Source organism: Podarcis pityusensis (assembly GCF_964106645.2).
Source record: "Podarcis pityusensis genome assembly, chromosome: 7".
NCBI classification, from domain to species: Eukaryota; Metazoa; Chordata; class Lepidosauria; order Squamata; family Lacertidae; genus Podarcis; species Podarcis pityusensis.
Window position 1 is genome coordinate 12,630,243 of NC_138031.1, and position 17,033 is coordinate 12,647,275.

Consider the following 17,033-nt stretch of genomic DNA (forward strand, 5'->3'; position numbering starts at 1 on the left):
TAGCCCCCAGTGATTGAGCCTACACATCTTTTGCCACACCAACGCATCTTTCATTTCTTACTTCTGTGGCTGCTTCCCAGACCCTAGGTGGCCACAGCACAGTTGTGCAAGCACATAATGCACAAGTCCCTAGCCCCGCATAAGAACCTAGGAAGATGATGCCTTATGCAGAGCTGGAGCACTGGGTCCATCAGAGCTGTCTGCACTGACTGGCAGCAGCCCTCCAGGGTTCTGGGCAGGGGGTTTTCCCAGCCCTACCTTGAATTACCGGGGATCGAACCTGCCGGCCTTCGACATACAAGGTAGACGCTCTGAGCTATGGTCGCTCTCTCTGGGCAAATAGGCTAGTAACCCGTTCGCCAGGCCAATATTTGGTACAGATGCCAATTTACTGCATTCATTCCAATGACAAAATGTGGAAAAGGGGAGATCTCTCCCCACTTACGGGGAACAACTGGAATTAATTCTGGGGTAGCCCAGTGGGTAGAGTATGAGACTCTATAACCGCAGGGTCGTGGGTTTGAACCCCACGTTGGGCAGGGGGTTAGACTAGATCGTGGTCCTTTCTAACTCTACAATTCTATGATAATTGAGGCGATGCTTCTGCAGCCTATTACAATCAAAGAGACGCAACACACTTACTCCCTTGTGGGGAGTTTTTTCCCAGGTACAGCCTTGACAGAAATGACTGGGACTGCACGTTTATCTGGAAATGCAAGTGGCTGAATCAGATGCTGTGTACTGTCAAAATAAAGGGTCTAGATGCAGGATTCTGCTTCCCTTCTCCTTCTGAAGAATATTTGGCAAATATCTATTTTAAGGCTCGCCATGAGGCTCACTGACCCCTTATATTAACAATAACTCACGTTCTATTTCTGGCTGGAGTCTGAGATATAACAGGGAGAGGACATATCCTTTCTGGATTGCTGCTGAATTGCAAGAGGCTTCTATATGCTTCCAGAGCTGAGACAGCTAGCAGTGCAAGAGGCAGGTGATCAACTGACCCTTTTTAAAAATCGCTTAATTAATTAAATAACTCAATTAACTAATTTCTTAACTAAACAATTAATCTAAATTAAAGGTGGGTAACCAGCCTACCTTTGCCATCCCCAGCCACTCTGGGCGGCTTCCAACAAAGTATTAAAATACAGTGGTTTGTTAAACATTAAAAGCTTCCCTAAACAGGGATGCCTTCAGATGTCTTCTAAAAGTCTGGTAGTTGTTGTTCTCTTTGACATCTGGTGGGAGGGCGCTCCACAGGGCGGGTGCCACTACCGAGAAGGCCCTCTGCCTGGTTCCCTGTAACTTGGCTTCTCGCAGAACGGCCTCGGCCCAGTATACCTGAAGGAGCATCTCCACCCCCATTGTTCAGCCCAGAAACTGAGGTCGAGCTCCGAGGGCCTTCTGGTGGTGCCCTCACTGCGAGAAGCCAAGTTACAGGGAACCAGGTAGAAGGCCTTCTCGGTGGTGGCGCCTGCCCTGTGGAATGCCCTTCCTTCAGATGACAAGGAAATACAGAACTACCTACTTTTAGAAGACATCTGAAGGCAGCCCCTGTATCAGAATGTTTTTTAATGTCTAAGGCTTTGTTATGTTTTTATATATGCTGTAAGCTGCTCAGAGTGTCTGGGGAAACCCAGCCAGATGGGTGGGGTATAAATAATAAATAATAAATTATTATTATTATTATTATTATTATTAACAACACTGCCCTGCGGCACACCCTTTTGTGGACTACGACTTCATCAGATCACATCGCAATGTTTTTCCTCTTCGCCAATCAGGCTGGAAGCAAATGAAAGGCAGGATTGCATAAGAGCAATCTCTTGCTATTCGCACTAAGACAACACACTGCATTTCCTTGAGAGACCACATTTCCCAAACGGCGTGGCGAAAGGGGAAGAAATCTGAGTGACGCAGCAGCAACAGCAACAGCCGGTTTGCCAGTTCCCCATGGGCGAAAAAAAAGAGAGAGTTTGGAGCTTTGGAAGGGATTCAGGATGATGAGGAGATTTTTTACCGTAAGTGCTTAGTAACTCTAGAAGCAGAACAACCCCTCTCCCGTCTCTCCAGGGGCATGACACATGCTAACTTTCAGCCGTGTTTCGTTGCAATTTTAAAAAGCAAGTTGCTGTATTATTGCTTCGTGGTTACACAGAGAGAGGGGAGAGAGCCATAGCAAGATTTTTCTCTACTTTGCTGATTCACCCCACTCAGGGAGGTAGCAAAACAATGAGGTTATTTCTCTCCACGAACCACAGCCCTGGAATGAGCTAGGGAGATGAGCCCAGCACAAAACGAATGGAAACGTCTGAGGGAGAGTCATTTAAAAAGAGGACCTGAATTCCAATGTGGTTACAGTTCTTCCCGGCTACTCAGAAGTACAAAGCAATCGCACTTTGGTACATATCTGGCATTCTTTTTTTCACATTTGTACTCCACCTTTCCTTTTCTAAGGAGCTCGAGGTGCTTTCCACAATTCTCTGCCCCCCCCCCCAATTATCCTCAAAACAACCCTACAAGGGTAGGTTCGGCTGAGAGTAAATGACTGTCCCGGGTTCAAATCAAGTGGCCGAGCAGCAATTTGAACCCTGGTCTCCCAGGTCCTAGGCCATGGGTAGGCAAACTAAGGCCCGCGGGCCAGATCCAGCCCAATTGCCTTCTAAATCCGGCCCGTGGATGGTCCGGGAATCAGCGTGTTTTTACATGAATAGAATGTGTCCTTTTATTTAAAATGCATCTCTGGGTTATTTGTGGGACCTGTCTGATGTTTTTACATGAGCAGAATGTGTGCTTTTATTTAAAACGCATCTCTGGGTTATTTGTGGGGCATAGGAATTCGTTCATTCCCCCCCCCCAAAAAAAAAATATAGTCTGCCCCCCACAAAGTCTGATGGGCAGTGGACCGGCCCCCTGCTGAAAAATTTTGCTGACCCCTGTCCTGGGCCGACGCTCTAACCACTAGGCCACAGAGTGGTGACTTCAACAGCCTCCACCCCACTAAAAAAAGCAGAAAAATATGACAAACAAGGATCTGAAACTCAGAGCTTGGAGTTTACTGCACAAGAGAGAACATTCCCAAGCAACCATTCTGTCTATCATCTATCTATCTATCTATCTATCTATCTATCTATCTATCATCTTTTTATTTCGCATTCCACCACCCCCCGCCCCGAGGAGCTGAAGGTGGCGGACAAGGGTCTCCCCCTCCCCATTTTCTCCTTACAACAACCCTGTGAAGTAGGATAGGCTAGGAGACAGCAATTGGCTCAAGAACACCCAGTGAGATTCCTACATTGCGGGGGTTGGACTAGATGACCCTGGTAGTCCCTTCCAAATCTACAATTCTATGGCTGACCAGGAGATTTGAACCCCAGACCTCCAAGTCCCAGCCCACCACCATAACCATCACACAGCACTGGTTCCCTTGAAAGGAAGTGAGCTGCAACATGCCCTTGTAGGTACAGAGACAGCTGCTTTATGCTGAGTATCTAGTTCAGAAATGTCCATACTGACTGATAGAGCATCTCTCCAGGGCTTCAGGCAGGTTGTCCCCATCCCTACCTGTGGAGATGCCCCGGGCAGTACCTGGGTCCTCCTGGATGCAAAGCAGGTGCTCTAACCCTGAGCTCGTCCAGGTGAAAGGATGGAGAGACCCTCTGTTTGTCTCCCTAGGCAACCAGCCATCAGTCAAAAATGGACCATCCTGGGCTAGGAAGAATATAGGGAAGCCTTTTAACGTGTTAATGTTTTATTATGTCTTAATAATATTTTTTTATTTATACGCCGCCCTTCCCGGTTCAGAAAACCGGGCTCAGGACAGCTAATAACAAATTTAAAACCTTTAATTGATGCAACAAAACAGCATAAAATACAGTATAGAACATGAATAACAATAAATTCAGAATTCAAAAATCAATTTAGAGGGAAAATCCATCCAATAAACATTAGATAATCACCAGGGCTAGCTGGCTAAATTAGTCCTATTTGGGCCAGTGAGGAGACCAGGGGAGAATTAGCTGTGGGATCCCAGAGTGGGTAATCTTCATAAAAAGGGGAGGGAGAGGGAAGGAAGGGTAATAAAAGATCAGGTTAGGTTCAAATCGAAAGCCAGGAGGAATAGCTCTGTCTTACAGTTCCTGTGGAAGGAAGTTAAATCCTGCAGGGCCCTCGTCTCATGGGACAGAGCATTCCACCAGGTCGGAGCCATCACTGAGAAGGCCCTGGCCCCAGTGGAGGATAATCTGACTTCCCTAGGGCCCAGGACCTCTAAACTATGATTATTCATGGACCTTAAGGTCCTCTGTGGGGCATACCAAGAGAGGCGGTCCCATAAATTTATATATGTTGGAAGCTTCCAAGAGTGGCTGGAGCAACCCAGTCAAGTGGGCAGGGTACTTCTTCTTCTTCTTCTTCTTCTTCTTCTTCTTCTTCTTCTTCTTCTTCTTCTTAAGCTACGGTCCCACATGGCAAGGCAAGCAGCCTCCAGATTTTTAGGGGTATTGGAGAAACGCAACATAGCACATAGGAAGCTGCCTCATACTTCTACTGAGTCAGACTGCTGGTACCCATCAAGCTTAAGGACTGCCTACACTGACCGGCAGCAGCTGTCCAGATTTTCCAGACAAAAGTCGCAGAGGAGTGTGCAAACTTCCTGTAATCTCCGAGCAAAGAGAAATAATAAATCCATTTGAATTTCTCCTCCCACCATAGCGCAGACAGAACTCAGCTTTATGGTTTAAAAGTTTCAAGTTGCCCTTTCCAGCCTGTGTGTGTGCCTAGCTCTCAGCTCCGGGACGTCAGCCAAAGTCGATTACAGGCGACTTAAAGGGATGGAGAAAGGGAGGAAAGCAGGGAAAAGACTCAAGAGCGGGCGGGAATCAATTCGCAGCTGAAGCAAGACCGGCAAGGTCTCGGCAGCCAAAAAACATGAGGCTAAATTTACAGGTCCGGGGGAAGGCAGGAGTAGCAAACTGATCTTGAACGGGGAGAAAACAGACAACAGCTCTCTCTCCCCTGGCACACAAATACTGACAGAGCTAGGTCATCTTGCTTGTTATTGAGAAACCGGGGCAGAGAGCACGAGGGCTGACGCACAAAGGCTTGTCAAGTGTTTACTGGCAAAGGTACTTTGCCACTTTCCCTGCTGCTGCGAACGCACCACCGGCGCTGTGTAATTTCTCACGCCGCACAGATAAGCAGGTGGAGGAAAATGGAACAGAAGTAGCCAGGGGCGAGGCGCTAAGCTCCTCCGGCGCATCCACCTGTCACCGTGGGTCCTCGGTTTGGGGAGGAGGTGATGCCCTATGACTCAGCTACCTTTGCGTCAAGCAAAGCTAATCCCTTTTCTCTGATCTTCTGCCGCTCCCGCAGGAAGAACGTTCAGCTTCAACCTGACGACTAGACATTTGCTTCCCAAACTTTCAATTGCCGGAACAGGGATTTCTTCCTCTCCCCATTGAAGATACAATGCGTGCCACACTGGTTGTCATGCCTAGCCACGGTTTAGGGTTGCGAGAGCAAGGCTCTGGCTGCAAGAAGGGAATCAGACTTCCGCTTCAGGTTAACCACAGTTTAGTGGGTCAGCAGAAACCTAAGTTATGACCCATCTCAATTCTGGTTAGCTGAAAGAAGGCAGCTCCATGAACCACAGGTGAAAGATAGGTTTGTTTGTCTTCTCAATAGACCATAGTTATTGAGGTTGAATCCTGACAAGACAGAAGTACTGTTTTGGGGGGACAGGAGGCGGGCAGGTGTGTAGGACTCCCTGGTCCTGAATGGGGTAACTGTGCCCCTGAAGGACAGGTGCGCAGCCTGGGAGTCATTTTGGACTCACAGCCGTCCATGTAGGCACAGGTCAATTCTGCATCCAGGGCAGCTGTTTACCAGCTCCACCTGGTACGCAGGCTGAGACCCTACCTGCCCGCGGACTGTCTTGCCAGAGTAGTGCATGCTCTGGTTATCTCCCGCTTGGACCACTGCAATGCGCTCTACGTGGGGCTACCTTTGAAAGTGACCCGGAAACTGCAATTCATCCAGAATGCAGCAGCTAGACTGGTGACTGGGAGCGGCCGCTGAGACCACATAACACCGGTCTTGAAAGACCTACATTGGCTCCCAGTACGTTTCCGAGCAAAATTCAAAGTGTTGGTGCTGACCTTTAAAGCCCTAAAAGGCCTCGGTCCAGTATACCTGAAGGAGCGTCTCCACCCCCATCATTCTACCCGGACACTGAGGTCCCGCGCGGAGGGCCTTCTGGTGGTTCCATCCCTGTGAGAAGCCAAGTTACAGGGAACCAGGCAGAGGTAGTGGCGCCCTCCCTGTGGAACACCCTCCCACCAGATGTCAAAGTGAACAACAACTACCAGACTTTTAGAAGACCTCTGAAGGCAGTCCTGTTTAGGGAAGCTTTTAATGTTTGCTGTATTATGGTATTTTAAAATTTTGTTGGAAGCCGCCCAGAGTGGCTGGGGAAGCCCAGCCAGATGGGCGGGGTATAAATAATAAATTATTATTATTATATTATTATTATTATTATAGGTAGGATTAACCACAATTTGGAAGGATTTGACAACAAAGCAACTTCTGTAAAGCAACCATGGCCAACTGTCACGTATGTTTAAGCTGAGATTCCTGCATGGAAGGGGTTGGACTAGATTGACTCTCGATGTCCCTTCCAATTCTACAATTCTATGTTCTATGATAGATGTACAATTTCACAAAAATATTCACCAATGTTTGCATAATATAAGAAGTCAGTGCTATGGAAGTGATTTAAGTATTGTGCAAAAAAAGGGGGGAGGGAGAGAGAAGCTAGCTGTGTTCTGGCCTCAGTTTTTTCAACACACTGGCTTTTCCCTGCAGGCATCCTGTTGCTACAAAAGGCCAGATAAACAGGGCCATTTTATTGCCGAATTAAAAAAGGAAAACAGCCTGCAACAATAGCAACATCGGGGAAAGGAACAGCGGACTTAAATCATCAAGTTGTCCAAGCCAGAAATTTCCTAGAGCCACAGCAATGCTGCCACTCAGCAGAGCAAAAGGATCATGGGATATTCTGAGAACAATTAGATGGTGGGCATGGTCATTTAGAGATGGATAAGCCCCACCTGTTCAATTTCAATGCAACACCACCTGGGGATCCAGAATGTGGAGGAACTTGGGACTTCACCCAGCAAAACTACACAATATCTGAAGACTCAATAAAAGTCCAGAATTTGGTTGCCACCACGGTGGAAGTCAACGAAGGCACACCCTCATAGAGGCTGGGAAGAGCATGCAATGAGTTTTGAAATGTACGTAGGAATCCGATGAACCAGACCATTCGTTCATCTAGTTCAGTTCTGCCTAAAGTGACAAGCACCAGGGTTTTCAGACACGGGAACATTCCCAGCCCTACCTAGAGACCTGGGACCTTCTGCATAATAACAAAAACTGATAATTTTATTATTTATATCCCACCCATCTGCAAAGGAAGGACTCTCTGCCAGTGTGTTCCTCAAGCTTCACAGCAAACACATGTGGGCACTGTGCCGGCAGTCTGGGGGTGGAATCCACAGCACCCCAGGGAGTCAGCGCAAATTGTGGCACATTAACTTAAGACAGCATCCAGGAGTACCCCAAATTCTTGGGTGGATGCACTTTGCAGGAGAAGACAGAGGAACAGCGTTTCATGGAAGCTTGCTCGCGGCGACTGACCATCTCGTGGAGGAACTGCAGAGCTCCCACAGAAGACAGCTTTCAAGACCACTGTCATCGTGGTTCACACTCAGTTCCCCCACCGCTTCCTGCGGCTAAAAGCGGAACTTTGATCTCCCCTAAAGGATGCAGAACAGAGGAGTGGCTTAAATGGTCTGTCCAATATTGTTGGACTGCAACTCCCATGATGCTCAACCATTGCCCATGCTGGCTGCAGCTGAGAAGAGTTGTAGTCCAACGTGATGCAGCTAGGATACCTCAGTTGGCAGAGCATGAGTCATGAGTTGGAGTCCCATGTTAGGCAAAAGATTCTTGCAAAGGTTAGATTAGGTGTCTCTCATGGTCCCTTCCAACTCCACAATTCTAGGATTATGAGACCTGGTGTAGCTCAGTTGGTAGAGCACAAGACTCTTGTTAATCTCAAGGTCACGGGTTCGAGTCCCACATTGGGCCAAAGATTTCTGCACTGCAGGGGGTTGGACTGGATCAGGCTTCCTCAGACTTGGCCCTCCAGATGTTTCTGGCCCACAACTCCCATGATCCTAGCTAGCAGGACCAGTGGTCAAGGATGATGGGAATTGTAGTCTCAAAACAACTGGAGGGCCGAGTCTGAGGAAGCCTGGACTAGATAACCCTCAGAGGACCTTAAGTTCCATGAATAATCATAGTTTAGAGGTCCCAGGCCCTAAGGAAGTCAAACTATCCTCCACCAGGGCCAGGGCCTTCTCAGTGATGGCTCCAACCTGGTGGAATGCTCTGTCCCATGAGACTAGGGCCCTTCAGGATTTAACTTCCTTCCGTCGGGCCTGTAAGACAGAGCTATTCCGCCTGGCCTTTAATTTGAATTCAGCCTGATCTTTTATTTCCCTTCTCTTCCCTCCCCCTCCCCTTTTATGAAGATTACCCGCTCTGAGACCCCACAGCTAATTCTCCCCTGGCCTCCTCACTGGCCCAAGTAGGACCAATTCAGCCAGCTAGCCCTGGGGATTATCTAATGCTTATTTCCCCTAAATTGATTTTTGAATTTTATTGTTATTCATGTTTTCATACTGTATTTTATGCTGCTTTTATAATTAAGTGTTTTAAATTTGTTGTTAGCCACCCTCAGCCTGGTTTTTGAACCGGGAAGGGCGGGGTATAAATAAAAACGTATTATTATTATTATTATTATTATTATTATGGTCCCTTCGAACTCAACAATTCTACGATTGGGAGGGCACAATATTGACTACCCCTGCTGAGCAAAGTCACCAACACCCTATTATTCCTGGAAACTCAGGTGGGAAGATTCCTGACCTCCCCTTTGCAAATGTCTCTTTCCTTTCGAAAGGTTCTCTGAGTACATCTGAATGATGTGATTTAAAAAAAACAAAAACAAAACCATGTTGGTGTTAAGGAGCATATGCAAAGGAAGAAAATAAAAAGGGCTGCTGCTTTCAGCTACAAAAGGTTCCTTTCATGGCCCGTGGCAATGAAGTCTGACCTCTTCGCAGAGAATCCTATCAGGGAATGACAGAATGGGAAAAAAAACGTGATTCTCTGGGGCTTCTGATAAGGAAAGAAGGACACTGATATTCCTCCACGGGGAGGAGTCAATCCGGTTTTTTTAGAAGGGAGAAAGTTCAATCAACATGCCAGGGATGCCTAAGGTTGACACAACTCTCTCTCTGATGTTCCAGCTACAGCCATGAGTCACCTAATCAAACATTTCCTGACATCAGATAGCTGCAAGTCCTATGTAACTGCAGAAAGTTTTTTTTGGGGGGGTGCGCTGAAAACAGCTACCATGACATAAAGGGAGCCTGTAGCAACTGATACAAGCCGGAGCTGAGAAGGATTTAAGGATAGGAGATCTCCAGCAACTCCCCTACACGAAAAGAGCGATTCAAACAAATAAAGGAGACATGATTTAGGCAAGAATCATTATAACAAAATGAATAAGGAAGCAGGGAGAGAAACTCAAGAGCAGCACCACTTCTCCAAAACTTTTAGAGACACTTTCCAGAGGAAATGAGTAACCCTCTTGTTATTAAGTGATAAATCGCAGCCAAGAGGAAGTGCCATTGTCTCCTATTTATTTTTAATCTCCAAACACCCATGTAGCTGGCACCGCGTTCCAAACGCACGCCGATAAGCCGGGGCTGTTTGAAGGAGACGGAGGCTCCTGGGATGAGATTCCGGTTTTGGTACTCAGTCAGGAACCGGAGAAAAGCGCAGAGGAGGCTGGAGAGGCGTCTCTGCCAGAGAGCAAAACCGGCCTGTTTGCTCCGCTATTGGGTTTTATTATTCCCAAAGGGCAACAATGCATGTGTAATTGATGAGGTCTGGCATGCTGGGTTTCAGAGGAAGATGGGACTATTCCTAGCCGGGAGAGAGCGGCCAAAATGGAAAGCGAGTTATGTAACTCCTCGAGAGGAGGCCGCTGTCCTCAGATTACACCCAACACATCCTCCATCCCTCAACAAATTATCCCGAGACATTTTGCTGATCGCCACCAGCTCGCTCTCATCTCTGTGCTTCGTTATGGAACCGGGAAAATCATCCTTCAGAGAGGATAGGAAGTCCCCGGTACTGTTTTATTATTAAAGATGTTCTTGATTTACATAAGTATGTGTAATGTCTCTCGTATTTTTTCCATGTAACATTTTTACAAATCCGTTTCATTTGTTGAGACATTAGGAAGAAAAGAGGTGGAGGGGGGGTCGGGTGGTGGTGTTTCTATTTTGCTTAATGTATGTAGGGTTTGGTGTCAGCGTTACTCGTGCCGGTTCTCTGCTGTTCACTTGTGTTCCTTTGGTGGTGAGAGAGGTTGGGGTTGGCCTAGGGTGTGGTTGTTCATTTGTGGTTGGCCTAGGGTGTGGTTGTTCATTTGTGGTTGGCTGTGGTGGTCTTTGTTTTCATGTGTGAGTGGGGTGGGTGGGTGTTTTGGATCAGGTTAGCCATATTGATTTGTATGCTGTTGGTGGATTATTGTCATTGTCCTGTTGGGCTGTGTACGCAATAATGGGGAGCCATACCGGGGTAAAGGCGTCTTCTTCTATTTGTCCCCGTGTCAGTTTCAGTTTATTGGTTAATTTTTCTAGTAGGGCTGTTTCCCATACTATTTGGTACCATTGGTCCATGCTTACTCCTGACAGGTCTCTCCAGTGTCTAGTTATGGTGTTTCTGGCTGCTGAAAGTAGGTGGGTTATGAGTTATTTGTGGTGTAAGTGGGCATTGTTGTCTTGGAAGATGTTTAGTAGGACTAGTTCTGGGGTGATGTCTAATACTTGCTTAGTTATTTTACATATTTCTCATATGGCTGTTGTCCAGAATAGTTGGATTTTGGGGCACTCCCACCACACGTGGAGGTATGTGCCTGTGGAGGTGCACCCTCTCCAGCATTTTGGTAAGGTTCCTGGGCGGATTAGTGCTAGTTTTAGGATAGGAAGTCCCTGGTAGTGTTTGCAAATTATTTGCCGCACAGAGAGAGAGCTAGGGAGCAAGGAATTATGTTTTTGCTAGGCCAATTGTGCAATCCATGCGAATGCAGAAGCTGGACTCGGCCAACCCAAGTTCAGTATTGCTTCCGCTCCACGTTCTCGGGTGGGCGGGGGCAAGTTGCTCTCTCCCAGCCTCAGTTCCCCATCGGCAACCCTTGAATGCACGAATTCAAGAGTGACCGGCCTCGCAAGGTTATTCTGATTGCAAAACAGAAAGCATGCAATGTGAAGCATTTCGTTTTCAAGAGATGGAATGGCAAAATGAGGCTCTGCGTGGAATGAAGCCTTTCCCAACCAGATGCCCTTCAGATGTTTCAGACTATGAAAATCCGCCCCCAGCCAGCACAGCTGTATGGAAAGGGGAAGTTTGCAGGGTCTCTGTCTAAATAATAATAATAATTTATTATTTATACCCCACCCATCTGGCTGGGCTTTCCCAGCCACTCTGGGCGGCTTCCAGCAGAATATTAAAATACAATGATTCAACAAATATTAAAAGCTTCCCTAAACAATAATAATAGAGCACATGTGGTCTATATCTGACAGGCAAGTGTTGCCAAGGGGGGGGGGGCGTAGAGACCACAATTGATGGTGTTTAGTTGTGGATGTAAGGGACGTGGGTGGCGCTGTGGTCTAAACCACTGAGCCTAGGGCTTGCCTATCAGAAGGTCGGCGGTTCGAATCCCCATGACGGGGTGAGCTCCCGTTGCTCGGTCCCTGCTCCTGCCCACCTAGCAGTTCGAAAGCACATCGAAGTGCAAGTAGATAAATAGGTACCGCTCCGGCGGGAAGGTAAACGATGTTTCCGTGTGCTTCTCTGGTTCGCCAGAAGCGGCTTATTCATGCTGGCCGCTGTCTGCGGACAAACACTGGCTCCCTCGGCCAGTCAAGCGAGAAGAGCACCGCAACCCCAGAGTCATCCACGACTGGACTTAACGGTCAGGGGTACCTTTACCTTTTAGTTTGGGATAGAGAAGGAGTTGTGCAGGAAGACTCAGAGTTCAGGATGGGATTGATAAGCAGGAACTAAGTGTTTGGGGGCGGGGGAAACAAAAAGATAGCCTTGTGGGCTCATTAAGAAGAAGAAAGCACCAAATACTAGAACAAGCAACCCCTTTGCTAGAGTAAGCAAAATGTCACAAAAGTATGCAAGCTTCTGAATTCTCCAGAACTCATCATCAGGACTAGAGTTTCTCCAGCTGTTTTTGGACTACAATTCCCACCACCCCCAACCGTTGATCCTGCCAGCTAGGGATGATGGGAGTTGTAGTTCAAAAACAGCTGGAGACTCAAGTTTGGGAAACCCTGGGCTAGACAGTAAACTGAGTGGGGCACAGCGAAGAAGTTGCTACCTCCACTCACATTCAGTCTTAAGGGTGGGACCGGATATGGACTTCAAGGCTTCACCATCAGCCAACCTGTCCCCCCCCCAAAAAAAAAACTCCACACTTGTAAACAGACGAGAGGTAGCGAACATGGTGTCATTGGACTACAGATGCTACAGGGCTACAAATCCCACCAGCCAGCTGGATGAAGGGTCAAGAATGATGGGGGTTGGAGTCCAAAATCATCTGTAAAGCCTCAAATTATTTGCTCACTCTATGAGCATCCTTGGGATGTGGGTGGCGCTGTGGTTAAACCACAGAGCCTAGGACTTGCCAATCAGAAGGTCGGCGGTTCAATCCCCGCGACGGGGTGAGCTCCTGTTGCTCGGTCCCAGCTCCTGCCAACCTAGCAGTTCGAAAGCACGTCAAACTGCAAGTAGAGAAATAGGTACCGCTCCAGCAGGAAGGTAAACGGTGTTTCTGTGTGCTGCTTTGGTTCGCCAGAAGGGGCTTAGTCATGCTGGCCACATGACCCGGAAGCTGTATACCAGCCAGTAAAGCAAGATGAGCGCCGCAACCCCAGAGTTGGCCACGACTGGACCTAATGATCAGGGGTCCCTTTACCTTTATGAGCAACCTACCAGAATAGGGAACAGAGGAGTCTGCCTTATACAGAGCCTGACCACTGGTTCAGTCAGTGTTTCCTACACTGACTGGAAGGAGCGGTCCAGGATTCCCAGCCCAGGACCTTCCCAGCCCTACCTGGAGATGTCATTGGGGATTAAACCTTCTGCATGCAGCACAGATGTCCTACCGGTGGGAAAAGGCCTCTTCCTCTAAGAAACCTTTGACAGTGATCTGATAGGTAGAACTGCGCAAATCTAGACGAGAGCAAGCCAGCAAAGGGGGGGGCAGGGCAAGATCTCGTCATTCAGGGTCAGCATTCCTGAAAGGGACAGACATTTGGGAGATAATCTCTACCTCCGAGACTCTGCATTCTGAAGCGTGTTGCAACCAAGTGAGCTGCAATCCAGGGCGGGGGGGGGGGTCAGATTGCCCGTGATGCAAACTCAAGAGGAACAAGTGAAGTTCGGGTTTCTCCTAGCAGCTTGTGCAACACCCAACCTTGGGATGGAGAAGAGACCTCTGTCAACTCTGAGGTCACCTGATACAACCCACCTAGAGGACTGGGAAGAGGATTCTTCCATCACAGGTCAAGCTATTCCAGTCTAAAGGAACTTCACTGGGAGAGCCCTTTGATATGCATCTCAGATTGCAAATCCAATCCGGCCACTTTGACATAGAATCATAGAATCCTAGAGTTGGAAGAGACCACAAGGGCCATCGAGTCCAACCCCCTGCCAAGCACGAAACACCATCAGAGCACTCCTGACATATGGTTGTCAAGCCTCTGCTTAAAGACCTCCAAAGAAGGAGACTCCACCACACTCCTTGGCAGCAAATTCCACTGTCAAACAGCTCTTACTGTCAGGAAGTTCTTCCTAATGTTTAGGTGGAATCTTCTTTCTTGTAGTTTGGATCCATTGCTCCGTGTCCGCTTCTCTGGAGCAGCAGAAAACAACCTTTCTCCCTCCTCTATGTGACATCCTTTTATATATTTGAACACGGCTATCATATCACCCCTTAACCTCCTCTTCTCCAGGCTAAACATGCCCAGCTCCCTTAGCCGTTCCTCATAAGGCATCGTTTCCAGGCCTTTGACCATTTTGGTTGCCCTCCTCTGGACACGTTCCAGTTTGTCAGTGTCCTTCTTGAACTGTGGTGCCCAGAACTGGACACAGTACTCCAGGTGAGGTCTGACCAGAGCAGAATACAGTGGCACTATTACTTCCCTTGATCTAGATGCTATACTCCTATTGATGCAGCCCAGAATTGCATTGGCTTTTTTAGCTGCCGCATCACACTGTGGGCTCATGTCAAGTTTGTGGTCAACCAAGACTCCTAGATCCTTTTCACATGTACTGCTCTCAAGCCAGGTGTCACCCATCTTGTATTTGTGCCTCTCATTTTTTTTGCCCAAGTGCAATACTTTACATTTCTCCCTGTTAAAATGCATCTTGTTTGTTTTGGCCCAGTTCTCTAATCTGTCAAGGTCGTTTTGAAGTGTGATCCTGTCCTCTGGGGTGTTAGCCACCCCTCCCAGTTTGGTGTCATCTGCAAATTTGATCAGGATGCCCTTGAGTCCATCATCCAAGTCGTTGATACCATAGGTAGAAGAAGTCTCTGATGGCAAGTCAACTCACCCCTTATGCAAGTCAGACTGCTTGCCTTGTAGCTTTATAAATCTATGCACATGCTACCTTTTCTATCAAGGCATTCCAGGAGGCGTAGCTGGGATGTGGTGGGAGTTGGTAACTGTCCCAAAATCACCCAGTGAGCTTCCATCTCACCTGCCAGTATCTGGCCCAGGGCCTCTGACACTGTTGGAAACTCAGATTTATAAGCCAGGCTCCAAATGGCTCCTTAAACCAAGGTTGCAGTCACCAAAACAGAATGCCTAGTTGCCATTTGGGGGCAAAGTCTTGTTTTTCAAATGACTGTGATTGATTCTGGGTTAAACATCTAGCTAGATCAGATGACAACCTTGATATATACAGTGGTACCTCGGGTTACATATGCTTCAGGTTACAGGCACTTCAGGTTACAGACTCCGCTAACCCAGAAATAGTACCTCGGGTTAAGAACTTTGCTTTAGGATGAGAACAGAAATCGTGCAGCGGCGGCAGCGGGAGGCCCCATTAGCTAAAGTGGTCTTCAGGTTAAGAACAGTTTCAGGTGAAGAACGGACACACACACAGAGAGAGAGAGAGAGAGAGAGAGAGAGAGAGAGAGAGAGAGAGACATACCTCTTGTTGCTTTCGCTTAATGTTGCAGATTTTCGGGTTGTGAATGTGGCAAACCCGGAAGTGTATACTTCCGGGTTTCGCGCCGTGCACATGCGCAGAAGCATTCTGTATGCTTCGTGCCTGCACAGAAGTGCTCTATCGCGCTCCATGCTTGCGCAGAAGCACTGCTCTAGTTGCTGACTTTTCGGGGTGCGAACGGCACTCCGGAATGGATCATGTCCTCAACTAGAGGTACCACTGTGTGTGTGTTTGGGGGGGGGTGTATCTTTTTTCTTAATGGTGACTGCTGCTGCTCAAAAACAGCATTTTGGTTTCTGAAATTCATTCCGACGGTGCAGATAAAATAGAACTGACAGAATTCTACGTGTTGTGGAATTAATTACCGTATTTTTCGCTCTATAAGACGCACCAGACCACAAGACGCACCAAGTATTTGGAGGAGGAAAACAATAAAAAAAATATTCTGAATCTCAGAAGCCAGAACAGCAAATGGGATCACTGCGCAGTGAAAGCAGCAATCCCTCTTGCTGTTCTGGCTTCTGGGATAGCTGTGCAGCCTGCATTTGCTCCATAAGACGCACACACATTTCCCCTTGCTTTTTAGGAGGGAAAAAGTAAGTCTTATAGAGCAAAAAATACGGTAAGTGAGTGAAAACAGCCCAATTCCAAGGCTCTCCAGGCATGCATCTTCCAGATGGTGGAGGAGTCAAACGCCATCCTGGAGTCCAGACATCCTCACTTGGTCACAAGTGGCTGATAGCCTGGCTAATTTCAAACACTGCCTCTGCCACCTGCACCAGCTCAAACTCAGCTTTTGTCAGAACACTGGGGACAAGGCGCTGCTGTCCCTATCGGGACACCCATGAGGGGATTGGGTACCTTCTGCATTGCAGACCAGATCCTCAGCCCCAGAACTATGGTCCTTCTCAAGCTGCTGCAAAGCAGTCTGGGGATGGGGGTGGGTCAGAGAATATGCTGATCTGTCCAGCCTGAAACCCACTGAGGGGGTGGAACATACAGAGGGGCCTTCATCATAGAGAGCACTTCATATATAAGTGGTTCATAAGGTAAAGGGACCCCTGACCATTAGGTCCAGTCGTGGCCAACTCTGGGGTTGCGGCGCTCATCTCGCTTTATTGGCTGAGGGAGCTGGCATACAGCTTCTGGGTCATGTGGCCAGCATGACTAAGCCGCTTCAGGCGAACCAGAGCAGCACATGGAAACGCCGTTTACCTTCCCGCCAGAGCGGTACCTATTTATCTACTTGCACTTTGACGTGCTTTCGAACTGCTAGGTTGGCAGGAGCAAGGACTGAGCAAGGGGAGCTCACCCCGTCGCGGGGATTCAAACCGCCGACCTTCTGATCACCAAGTCCTAGGCTCTGTGGTTTAACGCGCCACCCGTGTCCCATAAGTGGTTCATAGCAGGCATTTTTTTAAAAAAACAACAACAAGAAAAAGAAGCAATGCTTGGCCCAAGTGAGACCTTTGGCTCAAAAAGTACAAGATAATGACAGCAACTGCTCGGACAAGGCGTTGCGTCTCACTTTCAAGCGCCTTGTTATTTTGCAATTCAGCTCCTCGGCTTTGCTTTCACGGGACTGAGGTCAACAGACTGGAGTCATCCTGCTGCTCAGCCCAGTCTGGCAGCATTCCCACAGT

General features: G+C 48.0%; 2 long non-coding RNA genes across 4 annotated transcripts in view; one reads left to right on the forward strand and one right to left on the reverse strand.

Moving 5' to 3' along the window:
- The window catches only part of LOC308480952, a 92,416-nt gene that overhangs the window by 21,633 nt on the left and 53,750 nt on the right, over positions 1–17,033 (reverse strand). The gene's annotated exons all lie outside the window — the stretch shown is intronic.
- On the forward strand, positions 1,757–8,859 carry LOC308480962. The gene is made up of 2 exons (XR_013988362.1): positions 1,757–2,021; positions 6,865–8,859. It is a non-coding gene; the product is annotated as an uncharacterized lncRNA (long non-coding RNA).